This window comes from Hyla sarda, chromosome 11, assembly GCF_029499605.1.
Source record: "Hyla sarda isolate aHylSar1 chromosome 11, aHylSar1.hap1, whole genome shotgun sequence".
NCBI classification, from domain to species: Eukaryota; Metazoa; Chordata; class Amphibia; order Anura; family Hylidae; genus Hyla; species Hyla sarda.
In genome coordinates, this window is record NC_079199.1 from 27980870 (window position 1) to 27998380 (window position 17511).

Sequence of the window (17511 nt, forward strand, 5' to 3'; positions counted from 1 at the left end):
GTGCAAGCTGAACACCCAGGCATGATCTAGTATTGGTAAAGTGTGCCCCTCCTGCTGGTGCCCAATGTGTGTGTGTGTGTGTGGGTGCCCGGTGCCACACCTCTAGACTGTACTCTGCACGGGATATTGCTGTGCCCATAGTCACAACTCAGGAACCTTTGAGGTGTACGATTGTATATAGGAACTTTACAGTGTTCTATTGTATCAGTATTGTATATAGGACCTTTACAGTGTACTATTGGATTAGTATTGTATATAGGACCTTTACAGTGTTCTATTGTATCAGTATTGTATATAGGACCTTTACAGTGTTCTGTTGTATATAGGAACTTTGCAGTGTTCTATTGTATTAGTATTGTATATAGGACCTTTACAGTGTACTATTGGATTAGTATTGTATCCAGAACCTTTACAGTGTTCTATTGTATCAGTATTGTATATAGGAGCTATACAGTGTTCTTTTGTATTAGTATTGTATATAGGATCTTTACAGTGTTCTATTGTATATAGGACCTTTACAGTGTACTATTGGATTAGTATTGTATCCAGAACCTTTACAGTGTTCTGTTGTATATAGGACCTTTACAGTGTTCTCTTGTATCAGTATTGTATATAGGAGCTATACAGTGTTGTATTGTGTGTGTGTGTGTGTGTGTGTGTAGGACCTTTTACAGTGTTCTATTGTTTCAGTATTGTATATAGGAACCTTACAGTATTCTATTGTATATAGGACCTTTACAGTGTTGTATTGTGTGTGTGTGTGTGTGTATAGGACCTTTACAGTGTTTTATTGTATCCATATTATATATAGGATTTTTAAAGTGTTATATTGTGTGTGTGTGTGTGTGTGTGTGTATAGCAGTGGTCTTCAACCTGCTGACCTCCAGATGTTGCAAAACTACAACTCCCAGCATGCCCGGAGTTGTAGTTTTGCAACATCTGGAGGTCCGCAGGTTGAAGACCACTGATATATAGGATCTTTACAGTGTACTATTGTATCAGTATTGTATATAGGATCTTTACAGTTTTTTACTGTATCAGTATTGTATATAGGACCTTTACAGTGTTCTATTGGATCAGTATTGTATATAGGACCCTTAGAGTGTTATTATCTATAGAACCTTTACAGTCTTTTATTGTATCAGTATTGTATATAGAACCTTTACAGTGTTCTATTGTATCAGTATTGTATATAGAACCTTTACAGTGTTGTATTGTGTGTATATAGAACCTTTGAAGTGTTCTATTGGATCAGTATTGTATATAGAACCTTTACAGTGTTCTCTTGTATCAGTATTGTATATAGAACCTTTACAGTGTTCTCTTGTATCAGTATTGTATATAGGACCTTTACAGTGTTCTCTTGTATCAGTATTGTATATAGGACCTTTACAGTGTTCTATTGTATCAGTATTGTATATAGGACCCTTAGAGTGTTATCTATAGAACCTTTACAGTCTTTTATTGTATCAGTATTGTATATAGAACCTTTGCAGTGTTCTCTTGTATCAGTATTGTAAATAGAACATTTACAGTGTTCTATTGTATCAGTATTGTATATAGAACCTTTACAGTCTTTTATTGTATCAGTATTGTATATAGGACCTTTACAGTGTTCTCTTGTATCAGTATTGTATATAGGACCTTTACAGTGTTCTATTGTATCAGTATTGTATATAGAACCTTTACAGTGTTCTCTTGTATCAGTATTGTATATAGAACCTTTACAGTCTTTTATTGTATCAGTATTGTATATAGGACCTTTACAGTGTTCTATTGTATCAGTATTGTAAATAGGACCCTTAGAGTGTTATCTATAGAACCTTTACAGTCTTTTATTGTATCAGTATTGTATATAGAATCTTTGCAGTGTTCTCTTGTAGCAGTATTGTATATAGAACCTTTGCAGTGTTCTCTTGTAGCAGTATTGTATATAGAACTTGTATCAGTTATGTCAAGTGATTTGAATTGTAGCAATTCTTCTATTTACTGAATCCTTCCCACCAGTGTGTGTAATGCAGTTATCTATCCAAACAGTTGAGGATCGGATCGCACTTGTTTCAGCGTCATCTAATTATGCATATCCCTGCATTATTTTTTTTATTTTTTTAATAACAGTAGGATACAGCCAAGTTGGTTGTATCCCATTGTTGCCCAAAAAATTGCAGTGCTTTGCATTATCAGATGACGCTATGGTGTGAATAGTCATCATTCATTGGTCTCTGGAGTAGTGTGTTTTTCTATAGGATAGCCTTGGCATGTAAATTTTAGGATAGGTTTATTTCGGGTGGAATCGTTTTAAGTATTGCTTAAGAATTGCTGTTGTGTTAGTGAATTGGCTGATTAATCAGGTGTCCTAAAGCTAGCTGCACATGTCCAGATGTCAAATTCTCACGTAAAATAGTGTTTTTTTTTTTTTTTTTTTAACCAGGGTGCCTCCAGCTGTAGCAAAACTACTACTCCCAGCATCCTGGAAGTTGTAGTTTTGCGACAGCTGGAGGCACCCTGGTTGGGAACCGCTGTCCAAATGTAATTAATTTCTCATATGCTTTGCTTCAGATGTTTGAGCACTTGATTTGTGGAAATTGTGCCCCAAAAGTTATGTGATTTAAGAAAGAGATGTGTCCTAGGGTGGTTTTTACGTGCAGCACTACCGGCCTGGTAACCCTGATGACTGGTACTTTAAGCAGTGGCAAGAGCAGGTGCAGCGCGCAATTAGGTGTCAATTGCAAGCGCTAGTGGCTGTATGGTTAAATGCAGGCTGTACCTGGGCTTTCCTCTGTTGAAGGTGAGAAGTCCAGGTCCTGCCTGCAGCTTTAAGCTATGTTCAGACTGCAGAATTTCTGTGCGGAATCCAGCATAAAAAAATCAGCTCGGCAGATTTTCCACTGCAGAAATTCTATATTCCAGATTACTCACAAAGAATAAATGTGTCAGTTCTTTTTTGCAGAATTCTGCAGCAATGGGACTCTTACTGTCCGAATTCAAGGAATTCCTCAGAAAGTTAGCAGAAATTCTGCTCACATTTCACATGAAATCCGCAAAACTGCAAAAAAATCCGCTGCTGGTTTGGAATCTGAGTGTAAGCATAGAAATTCTGACGTATGAACATAGCCTAAGGGCTTTTTCACGTGGCAGTATTTCTGAGCCATTTCTGCTTTCGCTTCCTTGCGGTTTCTGGCTTGTGCGGAATCCATGCAGAAATTCCACATGCAGAAATTCGGAAATGGGAGTGCGGAATCCCATAGAAGTCTATGGGCTTTGACTTGAGGCGGAATTCCGCAAGCAGAAATTCTGCCATGTGAACAGACCCTCAGGGTCTATTCACACGTCAGAATTTGCGCATGCGGAATTCCGCACATATTCTGCATGCGGATTCTGCCTCAAATTAAAGCCCAATAGACTTCTGTAGGATTCCGCACTCCCGTTCACACTTCTGAATTTCCTCACGCGGATTCTGCACAAGCCAGAAATCGCCCAAATGAATGCGGAAGCGCAATTGGTGCAGATGTGCAGAAATTCTGCCGTGTGATTAGAGCCTGAGGCAATGTTTAAGGAGGAATGTCTGCCGCTCTATTCCGTAGTGTGCACTGTGCAGCACAATTCTATTACCAGCAATGGGATTCTGTAACTGAGTGGAATTTCGGTCCGAAATCCTATACTATGAACCTGGCCTAAGGCCAGCTTAAAGGCGTTTTCCACGATTAGATAAAGAGCAGATTTCTTAATATATCAGCACCACGTCCATTTGTGTCCGGTTTTCCAGCTCTGTTCAATTGAAGTGAATGGAACCAAGTTGTAAGATGGCGGTCAACATGTGAACAGAGATGGTGCTGTTTTTGGAAGAAATCTGTTTTCCCCCCCTAGATAAACCCTTTAAAATTCCATGTTGTTACAAAGGTGCAGGTGCCAAATATATATATAACGCTATGTCCACAAATGGCAGTGTCTTCAACAGCTTATAAACAGTAGTTTTTGTTTTGTTTTCCCTTGAGACTGGATTACATTTTTTTATATTTCTATATATATATATATTTTTTTTTAATGCCAAATAAGATTTGTTTTTGGTCCAGTGCTATTCTCACCATTAAAAATTAAAGGCATCCAACACCCAAGTAAATGGGGTTCTTGGAGCGCCTATGGTATCTCTCATGATGGATAAGACTTTGCTTTGTGGCCTATATTATAGCCTGTTTGCTAACTGTTTGTTTGTAAACAAAGGATCAGGTTTATTTCACTTTTTATCTACTTGTGTTCAACTTCAGTAGAAGTCATTGCTGTGAGTGATGCTCCAGTCATTTCAATTGGCAATGATATTGTGCCACATACTAGTTGAAACTGTGCAAACATTACAAAAAACAAACAAACCTGTATTGCCCCAACTGCACTGGGCCCTGATTTTGTTCTTATGTATGTACAGGGTGCCACCATAGTATGGAATCTATTATTTAAACCAGGGATTTCAAACTGTGACCCTCAAGATGTTGCAAAACCTAAATTCCCAGCATGCCCAGACAGCCAAAGGCCTACACATTTCTGCTACGGCCCTGTCGGAGGGGAATTGTAGAATGGTACTGTACCCATCAAATCCAACAGGGATCATGAAATGTAATGGTTGCGGTGATTCTGTCAGCTATTTACATTAAAGGGGTACTCTAGTAGAAAATAAATTATTTTTATATATTTTTTCCAAATCAACTGGCTCCAGAAAGTTAAACAGATTTGTAAATTACTTTCATAAAAAAATCTTAATCCTTCCAGTACTTATCAGCTGCTGTATGCTCCAAAGGAAGCTGAGTTGTTCTTTTCTGTCTGACCACAGTGCTCCCTGCTGACACCTCTGTCCATGTCAGAAACTGTCCAGAGTAGGAGCAAATCCCCATAGCAAACCTATCCTGCTCTGGACAGTTCCTGACACGGAAACAGTTAATTTAAAGAAAAAAAATTCCGCCGAAGTATCCCTTTAAGGCTATGTCACGTGGCCGAAAATGGGTGGAACATGTCTGTCTGGAAAATACATGGGGACATTTTGCGCATTTGCTTGATCCAGTGGCACAGTTCAGAGACCACTGACCTAGGCCTTTCTTGACTTGATCAACTGTTTCTAGGAAGAAAGACTTCTAAGACAATCATTCTACAGCTTTACTTCTCTTACCGTAAAGAAGCCACCTTAAAGGCCGGAGGAATGCTCCCTTATCTTATGAGGGGATTTTAGTTGAGAGCCGATGTCTAGATGTGCTTAAAACTTGTGTAATGACACGTGACAATGATGTAAGCAGCACAATACCCAGTGACAGCTTTAAGAGGTGTCATGGGTGAATCTGGTGACTATTCGAAAGGGAAGTTTGTTAGAAAGACTGTTAAATTGTCATTATACAGGGATAAAAGAAGGTTCTCTACTTAACTACTGGGGTCTTCTATCTAAAAGGTGAGGATTCTCCACCTACCCTTCCTACTGGGGACTTAAACCTAAAAGGAGAGAATGCTCTGCCTACTGGGGGCATCAGCCTAAAAGGAAAGGATTCTCTACCTAGTACCTACTGGGGCTTCAACCTAATAGGGGAATTCCCTACCCACTGGGAGCTTCAACCTCATAGAGAGATTTCCCTACATAACTACTGGGGTCTTGCTACTTATTGGGCTGATTTCCTACCTAACTACTAGAGGCATATCTTTATTATGAGCATCAGCCTCGTGTTCAAAGTCTAGAACCACCATTACTGTCACATGACATTAAGTATCAATACTCGCACTCTTGGGGACCTAGTCTGTGCTCACAGGTATATTTTCCATGCAGCCTCTAAATACAGATTGTCCCCAAATCGGAGAGCAAAACTTCTATTTACTTGTTTTTACTTTATTATTTTATTTAACCTCTCCAGGACGCAGGGCGTACCTGTATATCCTACAGCCGCTCCCCTGCTATGACGCGGGGTCACGAGCTGTCATAGCAGGTCGGTCCCGGCGGCTATCATCGGCAGAGACTTGTGGCTAATACCGGACATCACTGATTGCGATGATGACCGGTATTAACCCCTTAGACATAGTGATCAACTGAAATGAAAAAAAAAAAAAAGCTTGCCGGCAGCTCAGCTGAGCTAATAGGGACCACCGCGGTAATACCACAGTGTCCCGATCAGCTCGACGTGCAATCGTCGCTCTATTGCTCCTCAACGTACAATGGTTGTTCTATTGCTCCATGCCTGAGATCCAGGCTGGAGCAGCAGAGCACCGATAACACTGATCAATGCTAGTTTGAATCAGCCTCCCTCTTCCCATAAAAAATGTTTATAAAATTAAATATGTAAACAAAAATAAATATAAACATATGTGGTTTCGCCGCGTGCGTAAATGTCCGAACTATAAAAATATAATGTTAATTAAACTGCACGGTCATACTCTTAAAAAAAATTTCCAAAGTCTAAAATTGCATATTTTTGGTCACTTTGTAGTCCTTAAAAAAAAAAATGTATAAAAAGAGATCTAAAAGTCAAATTACACCAATAAAAACTTAAGATTATGGCGCAAAAAATTAGCCCTCATACATCCCCGGATGCGGAAAAATAAAAAAGTTATAGTGGTCAGAAAAGGACATTTTTAAACTTGCTCATTGTTGTGCAAAAAGTTATAATTTTGTTAAAAGTAGTAAAATAGAATCAAACCTTTGTAAGTTGGGTATCATTTTAATCGTATGGACCTACAGAAAAAATATAACGTGCATTTTTACCGAAAAGTGCACTGTATAGAAATGGAAGCCCCAAAATTAACAAAATAGCGTTTTTTTTTTTTTTCTTCTTTCAATTTTGTCCCACAAATAATAAAAAAATTTTTTTGTTTGTGCCGAAGATTTTTTGGTAAAATAACTGATGTTATTAAAAAGTAAAAATGGCCGCACATAAAACACGCCCTCATATGGGTCTGTAGGGGAAAAACTGAAAGCATTATGATTTTTAAAATGTGAGCAGGTAAAAACCCTGAGTCCTTGAGGTGAAGTGTATATAGTATATTCAGTTATCTGCTGTCGACAGATGCCTTTTAAACATTCACGTCTCATGTCATACACCTTCTATTACGTGATAATGTTATCAGCACCCTCTCCTATATATATATATATATATATATATATATATATATATATATATATATATATATATATATAATTACTGCTATATGCTGTTTAGGGTAACAATGACTCATTTTTTGTGTTTGTGCTTTTTATGTGCACTTCTCTGGAAACTACAGGAAATATTTTAGAATTTTGTCCCAGGTGTAATTTCTTCAGAAATGAAATCGTGCCAAATTGGAGTGCAAAATGATAGCCTCTCTTGTTGCACTGAGCCATAAACTCATTGATTTATTTGACCTTTTCTTTCACTTATTGACTGGAAGAAAACCTCGCCAGCAATTCAGCAATTTTTTTTTTTATACTTTTTTTTTTTTTTTTTTTTATGTTATGAATTTATTTATACAGTCATGGCCGCAAATGTTGGCACCCTTGAAATTTTTTAAGAAAATGAAGTATTTCTCACAGAAAAGGATTGCAGTAACACATGTTTTGCTATACACATGTTTATTCCCTTTGTGTGTATTGGAACTAAACCAAAAAAGGGAGGAAAAAAAAGCAAATTGGACATAATGTCACCAAACTCCAAAAATGGGCTGGACAAAATTATTGGCACCCTTAACTTAATATTTGGTTGCACACCCTTTGGAAAAAATAACTGAAATCAATCACTTCCTATAACAATCAATAAGCTTCTTACACCTCTCAGCCGGAATGTTGGACCACTCTACCTTTGCAAACTGCTCCAGGTCTCTCTTATTGGAAGGCGCCTTTTCCCAACAGCAATTTTAAGATCTCTCCACAGGTGTCCAATGGGATTTAGATCTGGACTTATTGCCGCCACTTCAGAACTCTCCAGCGCTTTGTTGCCATCCATTTCTGGGAGCTTTTTGATGTATGATTGGGGTCATTGTCCTGCTGGAAGACCCAAGATCTCGGACGCAAACCCAGCTTTCTGACACTGGGCTGTACAGTGCGACCCAAAATCCATTGGTAATCCTCAGATATCATGATGCCTTGTACACATTCAAGGCCCCCAGTGCCAGAGGCAGCAAAACAACCCCAAAACATCATTGACCTCCACCATATTTCACTGTAGGTACTGTGTTCTTTTCTTTGTAGGCCTCATTCCGTTTTCGGTCAACAGTAGAATGATGTGCTTTTACCAAAAAGATCTATCTTGGTGTCATCTGTCCAAAAGACGTTTTCCCAGAAAGATTTTGGCTTACTCAAGTTCATTTTGGCAAAATGTATCTCACAGTATACATAAATGAAAGTAAAAGAAAAAGAGATTTTTTTTTTGTGCTAATAGTAAACAATTACTTAAAAATACACAATTCTCCTTTCCTTACCTCATTGATTTTTAACCAGGGTTCATCCAGCTTTTGCAAAACTACAACTCCCAGCATGCCCGGACAGCCTTTGGCTGTCCATGCATGCTGGGAGTTGTAGTTTTGCAACAGCTGGATGCCCCCTGACTGTGTTTAAATATGCACACCGATCAGCCATAACATTAAAACCACAGGTAAAGTGAACAACATGATTATATTGTAGCAATAGTAAGGCTTTGTGCACATGTGGCATTTGATAAATGGTACTGATGCAATTTTACAGCCGTTTTCAAAAATTGCAATACAAATAGTGTAATTTTACAGCGATTTTGTATTATCAAAAATGCTAATCGCTGTACAATTTTGCTCTTTTTACATTTATTTCAGAAAATAGTAGTCAAACTGAGGAGGTACGATGCTGCAGTAACGTTATTTAAGCACCATGTGGGAACACAGCCTAAGGATACGTTTACATGGTAAGAAAATCTGCAGAATGAAAACACAGGAGACATTCTGCACAGTTGAAAGTCCGTCGGGCGCTAGGGCTGCTCGGAAATGTAGCGTCTCATAATGCATATCCGAGCAAAATCCGCGGAAAGAGTTGACAAGTCTATTCTTTCTGCGGACGCCAGAATCGGGATTTCCACGGAAATCGGTTTCTGACGTGGAAATACCATTGTGTGCGCAGTGCAGCAGAATCCCATTAAAAATAATGGGACTCTGCTGCAGCAGATTTTCTGTGCAGAATATTCCAACGGAATTCCGCACAGACATTCCGCCCTGTGAACATAGCCTAATTGTCAAGGGTTGGGAGATATAGGCAGCAAGTAAAGAGTTATCATAAGTATCTGGGTGCTATAACTGGGGACAAATGGTTGGCTAGATGACTGGACCAGAACGGGCTGAACATCAGGCTTCATGTGGTTTTCCAAATATGCAGTGGTTAGGGCCTACTAAAAATTGTTTAAAGGAGTACTGCAGGATATGAGAACTTATCTCCTATCCTTAGGATAGGGGATAAGTTTAATATCCCGGAGTACTCCTCTAAGGATGGACAGCCAATGAACCGACATTAGGTCATGGTGCACAAGGCTTCTTGATTTGGATGGGGACAAAGACTAGGTCCCATCCCTCAGAAGAGCTACCATTGCTGAAGAAGTTTCTGCAGGCTATGATGGGTATCATCACAGCTTTCTGCATGGATATTAGGGCTGTGGAGTTGGAGTATGTTTTGTGCAGAGTTCAAACCAGGAGAAATTTTCTTACTGTGGCTTAGAAATAAAAACATTAATATCTTATAAATTATTGCAGAATATTTACTTTCATATAATGTATCATGTAATGAAAAGTCCATTCAGTACAAAAGGTACTGATAGCTGCAAGTCCAGTCAAATAATGGCCATACTCACCCCTGTTCCTCCACCAAAACTGCCTAAAATGGACACACAAGCATTCAAAATGGACAGTAGTGCAATGAAAAAAGTCGACCTGGTTTGATGATGCACTCTTTTAGATCTGAATGGCCTGGTGCCTGAGGAAAAGATAAGACCAGAAGGCACTATGGGAAGTAGGCAAGCAGGTGAGGTTCTGCAAAGTCCTTCTGGAAAACCTCTGGTCCTGGTTGACACATCACCTACCTAAACCTTATTGCAGACTAGGTAAGCAATAACGCGTTTCGGGGTATAGTTACCCCTTCATCAGATTGAATGATGCACCTTTTAATCTGATCAAGGGGTTGCTATACCCAAAAGGCGTTATTGCTTTTACCTTGTTCTATTTAATTAAATAAACAAGAACTTTTATTCACATCCTCTATTTAGTTGTGATATTTTCCACTGGGCACCTAGATCAAGGTCTGTTTTTCTATCCCTTGAACTCCACTTCAGGATCTCCTTTGGTTGCCTCCTGAGACCTTTGGGCCTGCACAGGATTTTACACACATGCGTATTTATTATACGGTGGAGAGCGGCCATTTTATAGAGTCTTCGACTCCATAACCCCACCTGTCGGTTCATCCAATGGTAACGCACAAGGCAGCTCCTCCGGGCCCTCTTTTTTTCATTTCTATTTCTACTCAGGTCCCACATCTATTAGACGTGCTGAAAAACACACGTGACCTATAGAGGCCCTCCTCGTAAGTTAGAGTAGTGTTTTCCAAACAGCGTCCCTGCAGCTGTTGCAAAACTAACAACTCCCAGCATGCTAGGAGTTGTAGTTTTGCAACAGCTGGAGGCACCCTGATTGGGAAACACTGGCCTAGGTGATGCTTAGGGAGGTTTTTTTCTACCAGCAGAGAAACCAAAACACAACACGGAAAGTGCTTTTGTGATGTAACCCATTGCTGTCATCCTGCTGCAGTTTCTTATTTCTGCTCACATAGCACTCTTGCAAACATAGTGCATCAACAACCTCATCTTCCTCTGCATGCCATCTATAGTTCTGTATTGTGTAAGTCATCAGCCTGGCACAGTGGCAGACTGTTCAGTCCGGTGCACTTCTCCCGCACTTTGTTGTGGCATAGCATAGAGGAGTAGGTACCATCCCGTTATAGGCCAGACAAGTAAGGAAAGGGAAGTAACTGTGTGCGTGTGCAAACCCCTCCTGCTGGCAAACCCCTTGAAATGGGAAATAACCGTGCACTCCATATAAGTGAGGGCAAACAGTGTGCCTCCAGCGATTGCAAAACTACAACTCCCAGCATGCCTGGACAGCCAAAGGCTGTCCAGGCATGCTGGGATTTGTAGTTTTGCAACAGCTGGAGGCACACTGCTTGGAAATCAGCTGCTAGCGTCTTTGTACATGATGCTAAAGTATACCCCTTGATAGGTCAGAGTTGTTTTTGTAGCACAAGAGTGACCCACACAACATACTGTGGAAATATATATATGTGTGTGTGTGTGTGTGTGTGTGTGTATATATATCTTTGTATATTTATTTATTGATCTCTGGAGAGATACTAACCAGGGATTCCAGCTTTTATTTATTTTCCAGTCATATATACCTTTTTATGTAGGTATATATTCAACAACAAGCAGGCTGTACAGTGTGTGTATCTGTGTGTATGTATATGTGTATATATATATATATATATATATATATATATATATATATATATATCCAGCCTAACCCCCCTCCCACAATAGTAGACTGCACGTTGTGGGATTTATTGTTTGGCCCTATTTAGGGAGCCTCCTAGACATTCCAGGAAAGCGGGCCAGCATGTCCTATCATCACATGGAAAGTTCTATAGTATTAACCTCTTCAGAGAAGCCATGCTGCTTTTACTGGGCCTCCTGCTACTTATACCCGGCACTCCACAGTTTCCACATCTAAAGAAGTACATTTTTACTTGATATTCACTTAAAGATCTCTCAAGGTTGTTACTGTAAATACATGTTTAATGGATAAACTGAGGTTTCAGGATATTATCATCGTGAACGGAATTTGACCCCTTGCAAGAAGAGGAATATTCAAGATTCCGAGATCCTTGTTCTTATGAAACCTACTGCCTCTTGTCCTGAATGGTGCCAGGTGTGTGCCACTTTACAGCATGTGAGCCAACTTTATGGTCATAAGGCTCTGTTCACATCACACTACAAATATGCACATGTATGCCATGCAGTTACACAAGTCTGTTTATGCTGTGACGGATCTGTATTCCTGCAATGCTGCATCTGAGGTTGAGGCACAAGTTTTTACATAATAGCTGCCATATTGGTTACCAATACAGTGAGTAATGGCTGCATATACTTGGCATCATGATAAAGACAACCTAAGAATTCATCTTTACTGGTACTATGCACGACTCCTAAATTAAAGGACATCTTCAGTGAAAATACACTTATCCCCTATCTGCAGGACACCCCCACGATCTCCCAAACGGGGCCCCAGCATTGCCGCGATGTGCCCTGGCTAATGCGTGTAGCATCGACCTCACTGAGGTCGACGTCACGCCCCCTCCCCATACAGCTCTATAAGAGAGGCATGAACGCTGCATCCCTGCCTCTCCCATAGACCTAAACGGAGGAGGCGTGTCGGCCCATGCAGGAGGTCCCGGGGTGGTCCCTGCTTTCGGAATCCCCCAAACCCCCCCCCCCCCCCCCCCCCCCCAAGCGATCAAACACTTATCCCCTCTCCTGTGTGTGCTTACACTGCGGGTAGGGGATAAGTGTGTGCTTACACTGCGGGTAGGGGATAAGTGTGTGCTTACACTGCGGGTAGGGGATAAGTGTGTGCTTACACTGCGGGTAGGGGATAAGTGTGTGCTTACACTGCGGGTAGGGGATAAGTGTGTGCTTACACTGCGGGTAGGGGATAAGTGTGTGCTTACACTGCGGGTAGGGGATAAGTGTGTGCTTACACTGCGGGTAGGGGATAAGTGTGTGCTTACACTGCGGGTAGGGGATAAGTGTGTGCTTACACTGCGGGTAGGGGATAAGTGTGTGCTTGCACTGCGGGTAGGGGATAAGTGTGTGCTTACACTGCGGATGTCCTTTAAGACTTGGGCATCTTTCGCTCTAGAGCCAAGCTGGCGAAGGCAGTGTAATGTGGTATGCATGTGCTTGTAAGGCTACAATTCTGCTGGAATTAGGTTCAATGGGATTTCGCTGTCCCATTCAGTCAGCTGAATTTCTGTGGTGGAATTTCCGCATCATGCTGAATTATAAATCCAGTCTTATAAATTAGTGGAATTGTGGGCAGAATCCTATTTGAACTCATTGGGGCTTGAATTTTGGCAGAATTCTGTGTTTAGAGAAAACAGAATTCTGACACAATTTCAGCTGCATTCCGCAATTCCACAATTCTATGCTGAATGGAATTTGTGTGGAATTGCTGTGTGAACATAGCCTTACATTGACAGGTACTATCTACCAAAACATTGTTGTAGACCAAGGATATACCTTCATGGCAATGTTATTCCCTAACAGTAGACCACAAATGTGTTACTTAAACAGATCACAAAGTTTTCTTTTTAAGGATGCAAATCTTCATCAGTGGTGCAGGTTCCTCACATCCTCCCTTGCACACTGATTTTCACCTAGTGATAAGCTGTCTTCAGCACCTATGCTGACCGGGGCTAGCCTGACATCCTGAATTGGCCCAGGAAGGGGATTAAAAAAAAAAAAGCCCCACTACTAAATCTGCCTTCCCATATCTCACTCAGCTTTTCCTGGATGAGATATGCACCTTCTGCAACCTAGTAGCCACATACCACAGGTATACCCGACAACCAAAATAAATACAACATATACCAATTCTGCAGATTATTTTGCTCAGGACCTCAGAGCCCCAACTCAGTTGCCCATGAGAATCAAATAAAAGTTCAATATATGTACAGTGATCCCTCAACATACAATGGTCTTTTCCGGACCATTGTAACTTGAAACCAGACTCAACATACAATGTACAGACAGTCCAGATCTGTGAAACGTGTCAATACCCGGAAGAACTGACCAATTAGAATGGACATTTTACTGGTAAAACCCCTGTATTACTGAAGTGCATGCACTGACTGGCTGGTAGCACCCCCTACAGTACAGGGAGGTACTACAAAACCCTGAAGAAGCTCCTGTCCTCTACATAGACCAGCATTCCTCAACCAGGGTGCCTCCAGCTGTTGCAAAACTACAACTCCCAGCATGCCCGGACAGCCGAAGGCTGTCCGGGCATGCTGGGAGTTGTAGTTTTGCAACAGCTGGAGACACTCTGGTTGGGGAACACTGACAGACAGTGATTACAGCTCCCAGCAGATTTTTATTACTTTTATATGTAAGGATTTGCTTTATCTACATTAGTTATCTACTTATTTTTCTATAATCCTCCCTTTTTCCTATTTTTGGATGACATTTTGGTGGCTTCAGAACCAATTACCAGATTTCCATAGAGTTATGGTCTCAACATACAATGGTTTCAACATACAATGGTCGTCCTGGAACCGATTAATATTGTAACTTGAGGGACCACTGTACCCTAGTGGATTGACTGATTGTGAATCATGTGTTAACTAACACATGTCTGGATACAAACACACGTCTGGATACAAAGTTATTATTAACTGTTTTCCTTTACCATAAGACCCATGATAGTTTACTTCTCCAATTTCCCCAGAACATTTTTGTTTTGAATGTATTTTGCAAAACTGACGGTCTGTGACTTATGTCACTTATGTGCTTTCCTAACATGTGGGGGGGGGGGGGAACAAAGTGCTGATCTATCTCCACTCACGCAACCTTACTCTTACCCTACACTCAGATTGCACATGAGGATAAATCACACCACGAAACAGTCCACGCAGCCCAGATACACGCTGCCTACACTTATTGGGGGACATGTATCAAAGATTTTACCCCTGTTTTGTGTGTACGTTTTTGCGCAAAATTTTGCGCAAGCCCTTTTTTTTTTTTTTTTGCGCACGTTTTGGTAGAGCATGTCCTCCAGATGTGGTGAATCAGGGTACCTTGGAGTGACATCTATAGTACACATGGATTCATTAACTGCGTACTTTTCCTTTTACACCAAAAATGTTGCCGCAAGAGCTGTTTTTTTTTTGCGCAAACATAAGCCATCTTGGACTTAACGTAGCAAGATGCTCTAAATCATCAATTCTATTTTCCAAAGAGTGGATTGAGGAGATGACTATATTTACCCGCAATTTATGAAGCTCATTGCGCTTGATTGATAAATTTAGCGCTTCTGCGCATAATTTACAATTCGGGAAAAGGGGTAAACTGCTTCTACCATACACAAATATTGATACATTTCCCCCATTGAGTACAGTGATAAGTCCTGAAAGGGTTAAACGCACTTATGGCGTGATCAGAGCATAAACCTATTTCTTCCTTTTTCCTTATACCTTAATTAGCTCTTTTGTGGCTGCCCAAAATGAGTAGTGAAACAGATCATATAAATTGTAAGTCCATGCAAAAGATACACATCACTAATGGTAAGGAATAGGTAAAGGAGCAAAACTAAGTAAAAAACAAAACAAAACAATCATAATCTTCTCTGGTCAGCCATTATACGGGAATCATTCAGGAGGGCCAACGACTGGGCAGGTGGGAGGTAGAAGAACCACCACAATTAGGGATTTCTGTGAGCCATCTAGCAAAGTCAGGACCATCCCAAAACTCTACCCACCCAGGCCAAATTTTATAAAACCAACTGTGTTTGCATTGTCAGACAACATGTCCTCCATATGACCAAGGTATTTAAAGGGAATTTGGCAAGTCCAAGCTCGCTCCACCAATACTTCCCCGGCACGGATCCGCACACAGCCCGGTGCACTCAGATTCAAACAAAGAGAAGTGATCCAGCGTGGGCAAGTAGAAATCCAGACTTTATTAGAACTCACGGTAAAAGCAGAACAAGCAACCAGCAGATCAGACGCGTTTCAGGCGCATGCGCCCTTCGTCACCGACGAAGGGCGCATGCGCCTGAAATGCGTCTGATCTGCTGGTTGCTTGTACTGCTTTTACCGTGAGTTCTAATAAAGTCTGGATATCTACTTACCCACGCTGGATCACCTCTTTGTTTGAATTTAGAGGGAACTCCAGTACATAAATCCTTTTTAGAATCTGCGGGTAGGGGAGAAGTGTCTGATCGCGGGGGGGTTTCAATCGTTGGGACCATCCGTTGACATCTACGATTTAGACTTCACTATGTTACCGCTCCATAGAGTTGACTACTAGAAGGGGATGTAGAGTGAAGCTTTGCTGCTGAGGTTTTGAGGAATGACGTAATGTGATCCGGAGGAATAGTTGTGTCATTACTCACCATTCTGCTCACATGCTGGCCAAATGTATTCTCCTGTGAGTGTCTTAGATCGATGAGCGCCCTTCCAATAATTTAATTAAAAGTAACTAATTATTTCAAGTAAATCTGACAATTGTTTAGATTTAGAACTTAGATTGTTCTTAAGGTTAGAGCCTCAGTCTGAGAGTGTTTGTTTAGTTATATGGTCATTTACCGGAGTTCTTATTTAATGTGAACTGAGCAAATGCTGTTCTACCTGCAAAAAGCGCGACCTAGAGATAGGAGGCTGGATCGTCTCAGCTCTCTGTGTGAGCATGCATAGATATAGCAGTCCGTCACCTATCACCCACCCACTGGACTCTTAAAGGGGGTGCTCCGCTGGAAAACATTTTCTTTAAATTTCTGGCACCAGTTGATTTAAAACAGACTTGTAAATTACTTCTATAAGAAAAATCCCAATCCTTCCAGTACTTTTTTTTGATGATGTATACAGTGACCCCTCGACCTACGATGGCCCTGACATATGATCATTTCAACATGCGATGGCCTCTCAGAGGCAGCATCAACATACGATGCTTTTGTATGTCGGGGCCATCGCATAAACGGCTATCTGGCAGCGCAGACTGTTTCAGCTGCCACCGGATAGCCGTTTACGGTGCCCCGGGCTCCGGCACGTCCTCTTCAGGATCCCCTGCATCGTCGGCGCTCTCCATCGACGTCATCACGTCGCTGCGCACGCTGTCCCGTCATCCAATAGGAGCGGCGTGCGTAGCGACGCGATGGCGGCGACGGAGAGCACGGATGCCGGGGAAGCAGAGGCCTTGCCGGAGCGACGGGGACACCTCGGGTACACGGCGACAGCGATGGACAGCAACATCCAGGACAGCGGTGACGGTCCGCAGCGGTGGTGACAGGTGAGTACAACTTCTTCTAACAATGGTCTTCAACCTGCGGACCTCCAGATGTTGCAAAACTACAACTCCCAGCATGCCCGTACAGCCGTTGGCTTTCCGGGCATGCTGGATTTTGTAGTTTTGCAACATCTGGAGGTCCGCAGGTTGTAGACCACTGTCCTATACTTTACATTGCACGGATCCCTCAACATACGATGGTTTCAACAAACGATGGTCCGTTTTGGAACGGATTACCATCGTATGTTCTACAGAGGAAATTATTTTCTTTTTGGATTTCCTTTCTGTCTGACAACATCCCCTCTGCTGACACCTACTAGTACTGAAAAGATTGTGATTTTTTTTAATAGAAGTAATTTACTAATCTGTTTAACTTTCTGGCACCAGTTGATATAAAAGAAAATGTTTTCCAGAGGAGTACCCCTTTAAGCTCAGCTGGAGTGAAGAAGCCCAT

At 41.3% G+C, this 17511-nt stretch overlaps 1 protein-coding gene across 2 annotated transcripts in view; it reads left to right on the forward strand.

Annotated features, from left to right (window-relative positions):
• The window catches only part of STXBP6 (syntaxin binding protein 6), a 62074-nt gene that overhangs the window by 164 nt on the left and 44399 nt on the right, over nt 1-17511 (forward strand). The window contains exon 1 of one of the 2 annotated variants that reach the window (XM_056545794.1): nt 8803-8870. The exons of the other annotated variant lie outside the window; for it this stretch is intronic. The gene's annotated coding sequence lies outside the window, so the exon portion shown is untranslated. Of the gene's footprint in view, nt 1-8802; nt 8871-17511 lie in introns of those variants that run through there. 2 annotated transcript variants of the gene reach the window in all.